This window comes from Aulonocara stuartgranti (assembly GCF_965226115.1).
Source record: "Aulonocara stuartgranti genome assembly, chromosome: 7".
Taxonomy (NCBI): Eukaryota; Metazoa; Chordata; class Actinopteri; order Cichliformes; family Cichlidae; genus Aulonocara; species Aulonocara stuartgranti.
In genome coordinates, this window is record NC_138945.1 from 63,819,548 (window position 1) to 63,835,989 (window position 16,442).

Genomic DNA, 16,442 nt, shown 5'->3' on the forward strand with positions numbered 1-16,442 from the left:
CTGCCAGGGTGGATATTTTTGAAAACTCAGTTTTTGCATGTACATGTGGACGAGGAAAACTGAGAAAACGCAGCGTCAAAGGTGTGTGCCATTTTTGACGTCACACTGTGCGCCACGTTATTGTTTCGGTGAAATGAATTTCTACAATACTGTTAATTGTACTCTCTGCAGTGTTTAAATGCTTACACATACACACACAGTTACTGTCCCTCCACACGTAGGACTCGGTTCTGCTTCTATGTCCTATCTTTGTTTACTATTTCCCACCGAGGCTTCTAGACTTCTGATTGGCCAACATTTCTACACGGTTAGGAATATATCGCCACCTGTTGCTTTGGCATATTCCTAGCAGCATTTTCCTTTATTTTTGCGCTTACGTGAGGACGGGATTATTTTTTTTAAACAAAAACGGAAAATCTCCATTTTCAAAAATACCCATGTACGTGCGGACGTAGCCTTAAATGTGCATAAGACAGAAGATGAAAAGATAAAAACCTATGCAGGTTTACAGTGAAAATGCAAAGTAGTAAAATACAAGTTAAATACATACAAAATACACAAACACACACACACACACACACACAAAAACCTACAGCTGTGTAAGGCTGGAGAACAAGAAGGCAGAAGTAGACAAAGGAGCTGTTGGGACGCTACTATACAGGTAATTCCAGCAGAAGGGGTTACATGAAGAATTCAAGGCAGTAACCCCAAACTGTGTGAGCGGCTCCAGCAGATCCCAGGAACGACATCCGAGATCCTACTCCAGCAGAGTGCAGTCGTTGGAACCTCTAGCTCCCAGACCTCTTGTAGAGGACCCAAGCTTGAAGGATAAAGACTGCCAGCACGGATGAGTGGGGAAATATATATAACAAGACAGAGCTGCTCTCTATGATGATGTTCATCTAACCTGGCACAGAAATCATATTTTGAAGATTAAAGATTAAACGTTTTTCCAAATAACAGCTTTACCCGTGTATTTATTTCTAAGAGCAGATTATACAATTTTTTTTTTCTCTGTGCAAAATAGTTTTTAGTAATCAAATTCTAAATATATAGAAAACCTCTGCGATGTCCCAAACATGAAGCAGACACGTTGTATGAAAAATAAAAACAATATAATGAATAACCCAGACACCTTAAAGATTTATGAAAACATGGGCGCCAGTTTAGCTCACAGGGTGAGCAGGCAACCATACGCTGCAAGGCCTTTTCTACTCTCCACTACTGCACCATCTACTAAAGTCAGAAGGCTCCAAAAAATAATTAAAGTACAGCATGTATGACTAGCTAGCTTTTCCCCAAGAGATTTATTTAAAAGGTATTTATTAGAAATTACCCACAAAATAGCTTTGGGCTCTTATGGTTAATACTGATACTTAATTAAATTACCTGTTTGCACTAGTTACTATCAGCCCATATGTGAACCAGCCAGTTTTCCCTCAGAGACAACTTAATAGACAGCCGGCTTGATTACAAAATCCTAAACACAAAGTTATAGACCTCTGTCAAAGACCGTGTTTTTCCCCATCCATATCTCGAAAGATCAAATCAACAGTCCAAACAGGAACTATGTTAGCCAATCATGTTTTTGCAGTGATGGATGCAAGTAGCAGAGAGGAAGAACAGTTTCAACTTCACTGTAGCAAGCACACTTCTCTATTTTTGTGTGTTTGACTTCCATGAATAACATGAATCAATAGAGTATTTCTTCAGTACTCTCACTGGATGGGCAGAAATGTAATCGTATCAGCGCTCTGAATTAGACCATTAATGAATTATCATTCTGTTCCGAAAACAAGCATCACTTCTTTCATTCAGTTGGACGGGGATTTAAAAAGTTACTCCTCACATAACTACCCAGTAGAGCTGGGCGATAGAACGATAACGATATGTATCGCGATATAACTTTTTCTCGATAGAAAAATTAAACTATCGCGATAGACCTCGCCGCTCTTGTCCTCTTAAAACAAAAAAACAAAAAAAAGAAAGCCAATCCAAATTACGTAGCGCAGAGCCGAACCAATCACAGCCGCAGCGTCACGTCACGTGACTTGTTACTTACAGCACAAGTGCCAAGCTGCACGTGTGTTTGTTTGGGAAGCAGCCAGCCACGTACCACCCAGGTAATGGAGGAAATGAGTGTGCCGACTAGAAAAATCAACCGAGCGTGACCGAAGGGAAAACAGATGATGGTTCCAATGCCGGATGGAAGAGCCATAGAAGTTCCGTAGTGTGAAGGTATTTCGGCTATTTCAAGTCTGACAAAAAACAGAGTAGCGTGCACTGTAAATTGTGCCGAAAGCAAGTCTGGAAATACAATAAACTAATAAACTGGTGCATGCGCTATGTCCACACGTACCCGGGTATTTTTGAAAACACAGATTTTCTATGCGTTTGCACCTTTCGTCCACACGTAAACGCCGTTTTTGGTCACTGAAAACGGAGATTTGTAAAAACTCCGATTTTGCATTTACGTGTGGACTAGAAAAACGGAGAAAACGCAGCGTCAAAGGTGTGCGCATTTTTTGACGTCACACTGTGCGCCACGTTATTGTTTCGGTGAAATGAATTTCTACAATACTGTTAATTCTACTCTCTGCAGTGTTTAAATGCTTACATATACACACAGTTACTGTCCCTCCACACATACGACTCGGTTCTGCTTCTATGCCCCAGCTTTGTTTACTTTTTCCCACCGAGGCTTCTAGACTTCTGATTGGCCAACATTTCTGCACGGTTAGGAATCTAGCTCCATCTGCTGCTTTGGCATGTTCATAGCAGCGTTTTCCTTCATTTCTGCCTTTATGTGTGGACGGGATTATTTTTTAAAAACGAAAACGGAAAATCTCCGTTTTCAAAAATACCCGTGTACGTGTGGACGTAGCCTCAGTCTCTGACTGGAAGCGCTAATTCGTCATTTGGCTTTTGTCAGACTAAAGTAACTGTTAAAACTGTTTGAAAAGCTCAGCTATACAACAAGGAGAGATTGAGAATTTCCTTTTAGTTCTCAGTTTATTTGATATTGACAAAAGTTAGTCAGTTTTGTCTGTTCTTCTGTAAAACAAACTAAGATTTATTTTTAGAATTAATATTTTGTTTCTAAGTGGAATTGACAATGTTTTGTTTGTTCTATTTTGAAACTTAAACGCTTTAGCGGCTGCCTTTTGTGTAGTTTGCAATATTTGCCTTTATTTATCTGAAAAAGTCTCATGTTCCTTAAGTACACCTACCCTGTTGAACTTATTATGGGAAATAAATATTTAAATAAAAACAAGCTGCTGATTATTTCACATTTTACTTGTGAGCAACGGCACATTTAAATCTTACAAATATAGTTATTTGGCTTATATCGTGATAGATATCGTTATCGCCTGAAATGAAAAAAACATATCGTGATATGAAAAAATCTTATATCGCCCAGCTCTACTACCCAGAGACATCAGCAAGATGCTTAAGAAGTGAACTTGCCTCTTGATGGACTTTGATTTCCTTCCTTTTTGGAATGTGTAAAATGAGTGCGTGATGCCATATCTTTAAATTTCAAAATAAAACATGGATAAAACTTTGTGCTAGACACATACAAGTTAGCAGGAATCCCAGTAGATCAAACGGTTAGAGTTAAAAAAAAATATTTTTTAACAAGCATCAAATAGTGCTCCCACTCTATTGCTAACATGGACATTAGAGTTAGAGTATCTCTAAAATAAGGCCAATTTATTTTTTACCTTTAAGATTACTGTTCCAATTAGTAATGATTGTTTAATCACTGACTAATTTGTACTGGATGCTCTATTTACTTAGTAGGTGGATAGTTTAGTACTTAGTATTTTAAACAAGTTCAACCATGTGCTCAGCTAGAAAAGAAACAGTGCAACGCAACAAAAAAAAAAAAAAAGCACCTAAATCTAAACAAATAAGGTCATTTGTTTCACTCACCTCCTGCAGTCTAATGGACTCTGCAACTGCCAGCCTGATGAAAAAGGAGAAGAAGGAGAGGAGGAAGAGCGAGACAACCCTCTCACTGTATGTGTGTGTCGTGCTCACAGGCTACCTGATCCACAGCCTGACGAAGAGACGGCGACAGAGAGAAAGAGAGAGAGAGACCAGGTCAGAACAACGCAGACGGGAGGGGGCAGCTGGAGAGAAAAGCGAAGTGGTGCCGCCATTCCCCGTTACCCGGGAAACCAACGCTCTTTCAAAGAAAAATGGCCAATGGCAAACACCGGCAATTGTGTTCAGACAAAAAGTCACATGACTGCCCAAACACCACTCCCTATACACTGAGAGAGAGGAGAAGAGAATAAAAAAGAAGGATGGCGTTTTTGGGTGGAGGGGTGATAGAGGACCTAAGATAAAGAGACAAGGATAGAAAGGGAAAGAAACTCAAAGTATAGCTGACCTGACGCTTGAGTGAAAAAACTTTTTCCACAGTCTAAACTCAACATGAAATAAATTGGAAACTATTTTTTTTTCCTGTTAACAATAGGATATTAAAAGAACAGTTGACACACTCTATAACTTCCTTTCCACTTTAGTAATGTTTTATTACATGTAGTGCATTAGCATACACTTTCTGACAGGACACCATCATGACCAAATGACACTTGTTGTCATCATGAAACATTAACCAAAACCACCCATCACACGTATACCAGCTTTAATAAAAACAAAACAGCTGTATGTGTAAATGTTAGATTAACATTTTATATTCTGTTGGGCCATCATTAGACCACTATAATCATGAAAAGGGAAAATTTGGGCTTTCTCAGTCATCTCAGTTTACTATGCCCCCCCCCAATGTAATAAGATACTGGCTTCAGCTGCTCTCTTGCAGAAGAAAAGGATTAAAAAAAAAAAAAAAAAAGGCTGAGAATATGACTGAACAGTGGTTGTGGTGCTAGCAGCAGGGACTCGTGCCGGTTTCATTACCAACAGCTCAGTAGTGCATTTAGAATTACTTGAAACAATCTGAGGAACCCCCACTTAACACCACACACACAATATTGCCATTAACAGTGTGTATAGCTTGTAACTGTGTGATAGCAAAAAAATGAATCAATTATCAGAAGAAAACACTAATAGACCATTAAAAAAAAAAACAAAAAAAAAAAAACACACACACACACACACACACACACACACACACACACACACACAATTTGTAACTGCATTGAAAAAATATTGAGTATTAATACTAGGAACTTGGGAGAAACAAGATTCCATCTTAACAGCACTCATGGAGGTACTTCTCTTAAAACCCAAAGGAGTCGATCCAGTGTTTACCGAAAGGCTTGAAGACTTGGAAATCGGTAACTGCATCATCTCAAACACTTCAATACGCCCGACTTACAAACAGCCCCAGAGCACAGCAGATGTCTGAGCCAAATGAAGCCAGCAAAGCTGCATCATCTGTAGGAAGTGGCGATGCAGAAATCCGTTTTCAGGTTGATTTATTTGATCCAATATCAACAGATGACTGAAGCGTGATCTGAAATCCATGTGCACAGGAGAACTTATTACTGATCCTATCCTGCCCCTTGGGCTGGATACGATCACTCCCCCACAGGTTAGTGTTATCTCGGAGCATGAATGGCCAACGATTCTTCAGTCTAAACGGATTCAGCTGTTTTAAGCTAAAATCTTTTCAAAGCTACTTTTACATTTGTTTATTTTATTGTTGTCATGACTTATTTATGTTTCCACTTTAGACCATTTTAATAAACCTAAACTTCAAAATTAGTTTGTTGTTTTTTTTTTCACTATGCACTCCCTGAATAGTCAAGTAAATTGTAGTGAGGCTTTCCAGCTAATTGTAAATCCCCTACAAAGCAGTGAGACAAATATGGTCTACAAGTGATAGGCAGATGGTTTATTACCCTGATGATATCACACATCCATCACTCTCTCTGCAATATAGTGAACACTTGAACACAATCATCTGCCTTTTAATACATTGCTTCAGTGACACTAAATTACCCTGCTTCAGCTGTGGCTGGTAGGTCTCATTCTCCAAAGGCATCTAGCAAGAAATAAGGGGCTCAATTACCTCCCTACAACATGAATGGCGACACAATAACAGCAATAAGCCTCAGCAAATGAAGACGACAGAGCCGCCGGTATCAACTGCATGGACAGTCATGAAAAAAAAAAAGAAAGAAAGGTTATGGGGAGGTCTGCCAGAGGCTTAACAATCCTGTACCAGCTTATCAATAGATAGCACACACATTGTAGCTCTAGGCTTATCACAGATTCTTGGGATATGCTTGGAGATACCTGAAGATTGACCCATTCATACAATGACACATTGAGTTATTTGTCAGTCTTTCTAAAAGTGTGTGACCGACAGTCTTAATAACTTTCTTCTATGAATATTCAGAAGAAATAGGAATGCATTTTCTCAATTAAATTAATTAAAAGTCGTAATTACAAAGTATCCACGTGCGGATTTGCTCCCGAGAGTCTATGATGTGAGTGAGTTTGAGATTATTTTCTCCTGCCTTATTGGATTGAAAGAGAGAAGGAAAAGCAGGAGTCTGGAGGCGAAAGTGAGGAATTTAAATGTAAGGACTCACAGATGTAATGAACAAGGCTATACAGAGAGTTGGTGTGACACAGGAGGATGGTAGGGATAGGCTGATGTGAGGGAGATGATCCACTGTGGTGGCCCCTAAAGGGAGCAGCCGAAAGATGAAGAAGGAGAAAAAGATAATTGACATTTACTTATCAAATAGTCAGAAATTGCAAGATGATGCAAAGCTTTGTGTCAAATATGGTAGCAGACTCAATTAAATTTAAAAAATAAAATTCCTCAATTTAAAATTGACTAAACTGGGGGTAAATTACTGGCCGACATATACTGGTGATTGTTTATAGAAGAATACTTATCAGTGAGCACTGGTATTGTGGTGATTGTTGTATCTGTCAGGAGAAAGTATCTGATGCACTGTTTAACATCTGCAGTGTAGCGTACCGTTTCTGGCTGTCTATCCTTCATTTCACAAACACAAAGAGCTGTTAAAGTACAGTGTGCTGCATGTACCTGTTCCAACTTTTTCAAAGCACGGTGTTAAGTTTAAAAAAAAAAAAAGTTTGTTAAAGGGCATTGCATTGCACTTTTGCATTAATCTGAATGGACTAAAGGAGACCACTCAGTACTCGGTTTCACTCAGTGATTCCAAGTAAAACATGAAGAGGAAACAAAAACAGTTTACAGAGCTGAACAATTGTTTTAAAAAGTGAAGTGGGAAAGTTTTTATTTTTTCAAAAGAAGGAAGAAGCCAATATAATACAACATGGTGTGTGAGGGATGTGACAGAGAAGTACAAACAACATATGAGAAGTGGAGGAGATACATGAAATCAATACGAGGAAGAATCAAATACCAAATACAAATAATCAATCTTAAAACGCCTCACATCAGAATAGCTAGGCAAACATAAATAACAGATAAAAAGTAAATAAACTGATAAACGTCTTTGTATACAGGTATACTTTGAATACTTGGTAGAAATATATGTGATATATTTATAAAATCAATTATTTGCATCAGCAATTTATGAATATTTTTGTTGCTTTTCCATTTATTGACCTTTAGAGTTTTGACTGTCGATAAAGACATTTGAAGAAATAGATAATGCGGAAAAGTGATGTGTACTTTTCATTATTATCTATCAAGCCAAACAATAAGCAGATTGTAAATCAGCACAAAATGCAGATACATCAGTAGGCCAATAAAAAAAATGGCTGACAACTACAGATCGGTGTTGACGTAACATATTTAGATTTTAAAAATAATACAAATGATGTGTGAAAATATGTCAACGTGTCAGGTGTACCAATGGCCAGCACCTCCATCAAAAATGTTTAGTCTACATAGACACTATGGTCATGCCATACCGTACCGTCCCTAATGATTCCAGTCATTGTCATCTGACATGTATGATAGCAAGAGCTGCATGTCAACCTCCAGTGACGTTATAGCAAAACGAGAACTACTTCACCAACCACCAACAAAACACAGCGCTATGGAAATATGCAAGAAATCTGTTCCTGCTGAAGGTGGAAACAAAATAAACATACTTGTTTCACCAACTGAGGCGAAAACACACCGTCATGTGCAACCAGGCTACAAGGAGAGCAGCTGGTAATGTGTGGCCCAAAAGTAAACAAATGACTCAACTGAGCATTGCTGAAGCACTTGCTAGTTGCACTCCTTTTGACAGGAAGAGCAAACATGGAAATTGCTGACATGGTTACGCAGTGGAAAAGCACAGCTTTAAAGAACTGGTGAAAAAGCTCAACTAAGATTACAACATCGCAGGCTGAAAATATTTTTCAAGTTCCATTAGAGTATGTGTGAATACTGAGCATCTCCTTAAAAGTTACAGGCTTAAGTTACTTCACTTATTGCTGTTGTTAAAGTGTTAATCAGTTATTTATACTTTTATTTAAAATTTCACAGGAAATCACTACATAGGCTACTTTTGTGCTTACACTTGACTTCTGCGGTGTCACTGCTATTGCCCTATATTGTTGGGCGGCCTTGAATAAATTGACAGCTTGAATTCTGTTACCCGTTTGGTGGGTGGAGTGGTTGGTGCTCTGGCAGTAACTCACTGAAAAAGAAGGACATAAAAATGCCCTTCATTTTGTTTGCACTACTAAATGCCGCTTCCTTTGGGCTGCACTCAATAAAAAGTTTTTCAGCATTAATTTTCTATGCTGACAAAAAAAATGTATATATACACATTACAAATTTCCTTGAAATATTGTTACATAACGTTGATGCTAACAAACATGAATCAGTATTTTGAGACCTGGAAAGATGAAAAATCATGTTCTGGTAGACAAAAATAATGTTGGAAAAATTTGTTGTTCAGGAAAATAAATCAATAGATTAGAGGTTATGACTAATTCCCAAATCGTTCTATGACATAATTGCATATTCAGCATGATTTGAAACTAGTTACTGAGTGCATAGTGTTGTTAGGAAAGTGTTCATTAAGGTGACTGTGCAAGGAAGCAGAGGGTCATTTTCCTATGGACTTCTATAACGCTTCAACTGTCTTCTGGCAACCAGAGAAGTGCCCCCTACTGGCCAATCAAAGGAATTAATGTTTACTTCACATTAGCATTGGCTTCATTTTTGAGACCTGAGAGCTACGTCCATCTTCTATATGCAGTCAATGAGCATCGTGGAGCTTTGTGAAATGATAATGTTCAATGATAACATTTCTTCTCATTGCCAGTAACTTCAGTGTACTGTATAAACATCATTTAAGCGATTATTTGTAAAGCTTCAGTTGATCTATTTACATAAAAATATATTAACATAGCAACAATCCAACTAAACCTACACAGAAGCTGCTCCCATCAACATAAGTGGACCATTAACACCACAAAGTGGGTAGGTAAATTTTGTATCCCAGTTTATCGTTAGCCTGTCACCATACTGCAGGTGCTCTGAGCTCAGTTGCCAGCACTTGTTGCATTACCACCAGTCTTAAAAAACATTTCCGTTCAACTTTATCTTGATATAAACAAAGATTTTAAAAAAGATTTTAAACAATGAAATTAAAATAACTTACAAGTGAGTTAGCAGGCGTTTTCAATTCAGCGGACAGTCGAGTGCTTCATCTCATCTTCCAGCTGCTCATTGTGGGCAAAAATCCACACTCCAGTCCGGTAAAGGCAAACTACACGACTTCCGGTTCGCCCTTTCAAATTAAAGGTCTTAACGACAAGCTTGTGAAAAAATAAAATGAAATAACGTGAAATGCAATGCTTCTGGGGAGTTGTACCTCCCCAGAAGCGAAAATTATATTGGAAATAAACAAAAACTCGTGAACATCTGCATTAAAAATAAGTGAGTTATAATAATATTAATGAGCAAAGATCTCCTGTGCCTCAAAGCAATATGGCTCCGAGGTAAGGAAGTAACAATTCACCTTACACCTCACCTAACAATTGCTTCACCGCACACAAAGGTGTGATCTGACGTCTGTTCCTCCTGTCATCTCTTACTGGAGTCATTTTGTTAGGGAATTTAGGAAGAATTTGGTCTTTCTCACACTTTTTTTGTTTGTTTATGACAAACAAAATGAAGGCGGTCTCTTTCAAATTAATTCATAGGTTTTAGCCTGTGAAAAACACTCGTTGTGAGCCCTTTCTAGAGACTTGCTGCCATTTATTTTGGTCTTGTACTTACGCACAGCTTTCATGGAAAAACATTGTTTATTTTATTTCTAACAAAATCTTTGTACTTTTCTACAAAAAAAAAATCTTACATGGTGTACTGACTCAAAAGCTTTTTACCTCATCTACTTGACTTTACTCCTTGCCAAACACATACATAAATGATAAAAACATTAAAATTTGTAATGCTTGTAATGTCTTTGTTTAATGTTACCGTCGCTCTTTTCTTTTTTTTTCTTCTCCCCCTATATGTATCTGTATTTGTTTATATACATGCTTGTATATAAACTGACTCCTTTAATCCACTCACATTAATGCAAAATTGCAATGCGACACCTTTTCTAAAAAAACAGGTATATGCACCACGCCGTCCTTGAACAGCTCTTTGTGTTTGTGAAATGAAGCATTGATAGCCTGTATCACAAAGCAACAGTACACATGTTTATTTGTGAAAAACAAAATCTGGGAACAACAGTGATAAGGTATAATTTAAAAATACCAGTGTAAAGTATCAAATAATTTAAAAAATACCAGTGTAAAATACCAGTTCAAAGTAAGGCAAGTGAAAGGGGATAAAAATGTTTTCCAGAGGAAAGCGGGAGCTATCACTTTCCTATCATTCTTTTTAATTGATACCCATGGTTGCACTGATATGATAAGGCATCAACAAGTGGGGCCAGTGCCACCCCAGGCTATGCCCTGTGCGTCCATGCATACTTATACACATTTTTATAGAAATGACTAATGGCAAATGATTAACCGCCACTTTTGGAGGAACAACCTGGAGCTGTGTCTCCATGGCAGCAGCAAACACTAATAAGCCTTTTAGGATTGGCTCATTGTTTATTATGATAAAAAGCTAGTTAACCTGTGTCAACACGTAGCTTTAGGTAGTCACAACAAACAGCGTGATGGATGTAGCAGAAAAGCATTTGTCCTTCAGACTGTTAGATCATTTAATGGATTGTAAGTAACAGCAGTTTTAATGATTTTGAAGTTGAAAATCACCTCTCTCCTCCTCAAACAAATCTGATTTGATCTGACAGGAGGAAGTTGGCACTATTAATAGATATTTTTCTGACTAAACTGATTGTGTTACATCACAATGTCTTCAGTATCTATGTAATGCATGAATATTGACTGTTACCCATGACTGATCTTACATAAGATTGTTATTCATTTAATTAAAAGAATGTATTTGTTGGTTCAAGAACATGTAGAACAACAATATTACTGAGTATTACTGAGTATATAGATTTTTTGCCAAATTAATTGTAACAGTTAACATTATAACTGCTGTTACAGTTATTAATAATTACTGTTTCAAAATAAAGACAAAATCTAGGTCTGTGAATGTTAGCCTAAGTGTTTCATTCACATCAGTTTGAGCAAAAAAAACAAAAAAAACCCCACTAATGAATATCGGTCTGTTTAAGACTCTCTCTTGCACATCAGGTAATCCTTGTTGCCTCTGCTCAAAGTTTCTGAACACACGGCATTGAAACACAATGAGTGGTAAGTGCTATATAGCTCCAGTATGCCAATTTAAGATTGCAAAACAGTGACTCAAAGCAGTGCCTTAGGTCATCATTCCTGATATAGAATAGCCTTTATTGTCATTGTACAGAGTACAACGAAATTGGAGTGCCACTCCCTTGGTGCAAGTTTCAATAATAAATATAAATGTAAAATATAAAAAGTACAAAAAAAACAATCGTAAGTACTCAAACAATAGTATGTATAATATATACAGGATAGCAGCATTAATATAATAACAGTATGAATAGCAGCATAATATAATGACAGTGACGGTATGGAATAGGTTCAATTGTTTTTGTGCTTATTTACTACGGTGATAGCTCTGGGAAAGAAGCTATCCCTGAATCTGTTTGTCCTGGTTTTATGTGACCTGTACCGTCGGCCTGACGGTAATAGTTCAAACAGTTGGTTGCTGGGGTGAGAGTGGTCCTTGATGATATTGCCAGCTCTGCTGAGGTACCGAGATATACTCTCTCCGTGCAGTGTGAAGCTGCAGTTTTTAGTCTATATTATCCTACGTTTTATATTGCAAAAAGGCAATGACAAAGAAATCACGTTTCAGCAGCTTTGCGTAATGTGACTTTCTCTCATACATAACGTGACTTTCTCCTAACCACTCTTCAGTGGTTCCCCGGTAAATCCAGAATTTCTCGACACATACAAATGCTTCAGGCCCTCATACTATCATATTATGCCCACAGTGCACTATCAAAATGCAGGCTTGCTTGTAGTTTCTAGAGATTCTAAATTGGGAGGCAGAGCCTTTAGCTACCAGGACCCTCTCCTGTGGAGTCAGCTCCCTATTTGGATTTGGGAGACAGGTGTCTTTACTTTTAAAATAAACCGAAAACTTTCCTTTTTCATAAAGCTTAGTCAGGACAGGATCAGGTGCCCTTGAACCATCCCTTAGATATGCTGATATTGGCTCAGATTGCTGCGGGACTTCATGTGATGCACAGAGCACTTCTTCTCCATGTGTTTATATACCTCTGCAACATGTCATTATAATTTTATCTTCTCTCTCCCTTAGTGTGTTTGGTCCGTCTTCCTATGCTTTGTTTTCTTTTGTCTTCTCTTTCTTCTTTTCTCTTTCCTTTCACCCCCAACCGGTCCTGTCAGATGGCTGCCCCTCCCTGAGCCTGGTTCTGCCAGAGGTTTCTTCCTGTTAAACGGGAGTTTCCCTTCCCATTGTCACAAAGTGCTTGCTCATCGGGGGGCACTTGATTGTTAGGGGTTTTTCCAATACTTTAGAACTATGGTATCTAACCAGATTCTTACTCTGGATGGCATTACTTTGGCCTCCAGTAACACTGAGGAACCTTGGAGTCATTTTTGACCAGGATATGTCCTTCAATGCACATATTAAACAAATATGTAGGATTGCTTTCTTCCATTTGTGCAACATCTCTAAAGTTAGAAATATCCTGTCTCAGAGTGACGCTGAAAAACTAGTTCATGCATTTATTACTTCCAGGCTGGACTACTGTCATTCATTATTATCAGGGTGTCTTAAAAATTCCCTGAAAAGCCTTCAGTTAATCCAAAATGCTGCAGCAAGAGTCCTGACAGGGACTAGAAAGAGAGAGCAGATTTCTCCTGTATTGGCTTCCCTTCATTGGCTCCCTGTTAAATCCAGAATTGAATTCAAAATCCTGCTCCTCACATACAAGGTCTTAAATAATCAGGCCCCATCTTATCTTAACGACCTTATAGTACCATATCACCCCATTAGAGCACTTCGCTCTCGCACTGCAGGCTGACTTGTTGTTCCTAGAGTATTTAAAAGTACAATGGGAGGCATAGACTTCAGTTTTCAGGCCCCTCTTCTGTGGAACCAGCTCCCAGTTTGGATTCGGGAGACAGACACTATCTCTACTTTTAAGATTAGGCTTAAAACTTTCCTTTTTGCTAAAGCATATAGTTAGAGCTGGACCAGGTGACCCTGAATTCTCCCTTAGTTATGCTGCTATCCGGTTGTTCAGTGATGACGCGACGAATCCTACTTCCGGGCCTAAAGTAGTCTGCGTTTGGCTTTTGTGTTGTTAACATGTTTAATGTTAATGTTATGTATTTTCTTCTATTTGATCTCAAAAAGCTCCTAAAACAGTCAGTGATCCCGGTTGACCTCCCTCGGCTTTTATTACCACTAATCATTTATTTAAGCTCAGTTTTTAAAACCTTAGGATGTAACTACAGCCCAGCCCATGCAGCAGTATATGAATGACTAACCTCGTATTGTGGATGGATTATCTCAGTTGTTCTCCTGGCTGAAGTTTGGTCCTTTTACAGCATCCTGCCATGCGATTACATTTGTTTCTGACCACTGAGAACACTCACGTTAACTTTTATCGAGTGGAAAAAAAGTTAGCTTGTTTATATTATGCTAACATAGCTGTGTCGCTAGCGGTCACGTAGCACATCATTATATACCAGCTAGCCCAACTTCAGTAACTCTACAAACGTCACTGCTGTTTAGTTTTCTGTCTTCATTTATGCTGGAAGTGATAACAGAGCTGTACGTTTGAATTTGTTTCCAAAACCTCGCAGTCAGGACATGCTATATTGTATTTAGATAGAAGCTAGCGAGCTAACTCCCTGCTAACTTCTAACTCCGTTAAATGTCATAAATTCCGTTTTCATGGATGCCTGGATGTTAAACTCAATTGTTACACCTGGTAGAGCAGAACGCTGATCATTTTATTAAAGATGAAAGACTTTAGACAGTTTTTCAACTCTCAGTAATGCCATAGTGATCGTTTGATATATGGAGCTGCAGCAGAGTTTAGACCCAGACACGGCTAGTGACGTGAGACTGAACAACCGGATAGGCATAGGCTGTTGGGGGACTCCCATGATGCATTGAGTTTTTCCTTTTCAGTCATCTTTTTCACTCACTATATGTTAATAGACCCCTCTGCATTGAATCATACTTGTTATTAACCTCTGTCTCTCTTCCACAGTATGTCTTCTATCCTGTCTTCCTTCTCTCACCCCAACCGGTCGCAACAGATGGCCCCGCCCCTCCCTGAGCCTGGTTCTGCCGGAGGTTTCTTCCTGTTAAAAGGAAGTTTTTCTCTCCCACTGTCGCCAAAGTGCTTGCTCATAGGGGGTCATTTGATTTTTGGGTTTTTCTCTGTATGTATTATTGTAGGGTCTACCTTACAATATAAAGCACCTTGAAGTGACTGTTGTTGTGATTTGGCACTGTAGAAATAAAACTGAATTTAATTAAATTACAGTATAAAGTACTTTGAGGTTACTGTTGTTGTAAACCTGAATTGAATAGAATATATTTTTACCATACAGATCAAATTAAATTCAAATTAAACACCTGCAAATGTAAAGGAATAATTATTGTGTTCATGCCTTTTGTTTGCCATTATGGACAGCATGTCTGCATTTGGTTGTAAAGGTGTCAGTGGAAAATGAGTTATGAAACCTAAATATCTTACAAAGGAATGTTCCTCGCGGCAGAATCGTGTGGTACTGTACAAATGGCGTCTCCCAGACCTGTCTGAACTCATGTAGGTATTTCCAGTTCCAACGCCTGATAGAAAAAGTGACTCGTCTCAAGTCAAAACACGATGATATTATCATAATACCTCATTTTCACTATCAATTTTCCATTAATTTATTTGAACTTTTTTTTTTACAGCAATTACAGCAAGAAGGTGCGGCTTTGATAGTATTCTGAAGAATGTAACTACAACCTAAAGTACCTGGGTCCTATTCACCACATCTGGAACTTATTATTATAAGTATTCATGGCATGTGCTGACATACAGTATGTGCTGCTCCACTTCACTGTTGACAAATACTGTATGTGTAAAGTCTATTGTGTGGGTGTATTAGCGGCAGACAGGAACATTTTTTCTTGAAGTCGACTTGATTCTCTTTTAGAACTTTCTGAATAATCTTATACATTTTTATAATTAACAAGTTTATGATTCAGTTTTCTTTGTACATTGGTACTATATATGATGCAACTCTAAAGATAGAGGGGGGTTTTAAATTTAGAAAAGCACCATGTCTTTTGACGTTAAGGGCAAATAAATCTGTTGTTTTTAGTACATGTACAACCCAATTTGCTCAGTTCAAAAGCCTGTATCTTTGATGTTACGGGAGTGCATGGGTGTCTGTGGAATGCTTCTAACTGTCTTGCTACATACTGTTACAACAGCATGGCTTTGTAGTAGAAGAGTCCGGGTGCTGAACCTGGCCCGCCTGTAGTCCAGACCTTTAACCAACAGAAATATCCAAAAGTATTGAGCAGCAAGAATTCTATATATGGAAAAAAAACTTTCCTCATCTAAAAATCTAGTAACGGGTCTCCTCAGTCTACAGACATTTGCAGATTGTTGTTTTAAAAAAGGAAGGCTGCTATACAGCAGTCAGCAAGGCCTGTTCCAACTTTGTTGTTTCAGTTTAAACATCAGATATTTATCAATGTTCTGTTGTGAATAAAATAGGTTTTGGATTATTTTTTTTACTTTTACATAAAAAATTAACTTCAAAATTATTTAATTATTTTCTTGTTGGGTTTTTTTCCACAGTGTTTACCACCCCTAAACATTAGATAGAAACACACCTTTATGGTTTCTGACAACATTTGGTAATAACTGAGTGAGTGAAGAAGAGGCCAGGTTCCGTTTCTAGTCTTGACAAGCTAGGAGAATGATCCTTTTGAATAAATTACAAGACTGTTCAGA

The 16,442-nt window shown here is 38.1% G+C and overlaps 1 protein-coding gene across 3 annotated transcripts in view; it reads right to left on the reverse strand.

Moving 5' to 3' along the window:
- The window catches only part of rassf7a (Ras association domain family member 7a), a 39,125-nt gene extending 29,427 nt beyond the window's left edge, over window positions 1-9,698 (reverse strand). Inside the window, exons 1-2 of one of the 3 annotated variants that reach the window (XM_082541401.1) lie at window positions 9,588-9,696; window positions 3,937-4,063 (exon numbers count right to left, since the gene is read on the reverse strand). The gene's annotated coding sequence lies outside the window, so the exon portion shown is untranslated. Of the gene's footprint in view, window positions 1-593; window positions 682-3,936; window positions 4,064-9,587 lie in introns of those variants that run through there. The other 2 variants (XM_082541402.1, XM_082541403.1) reach the window with 2 other exon arrangements.
- Window positions 9,699-16,442: the final 6,744 nt, after the last annotated feature.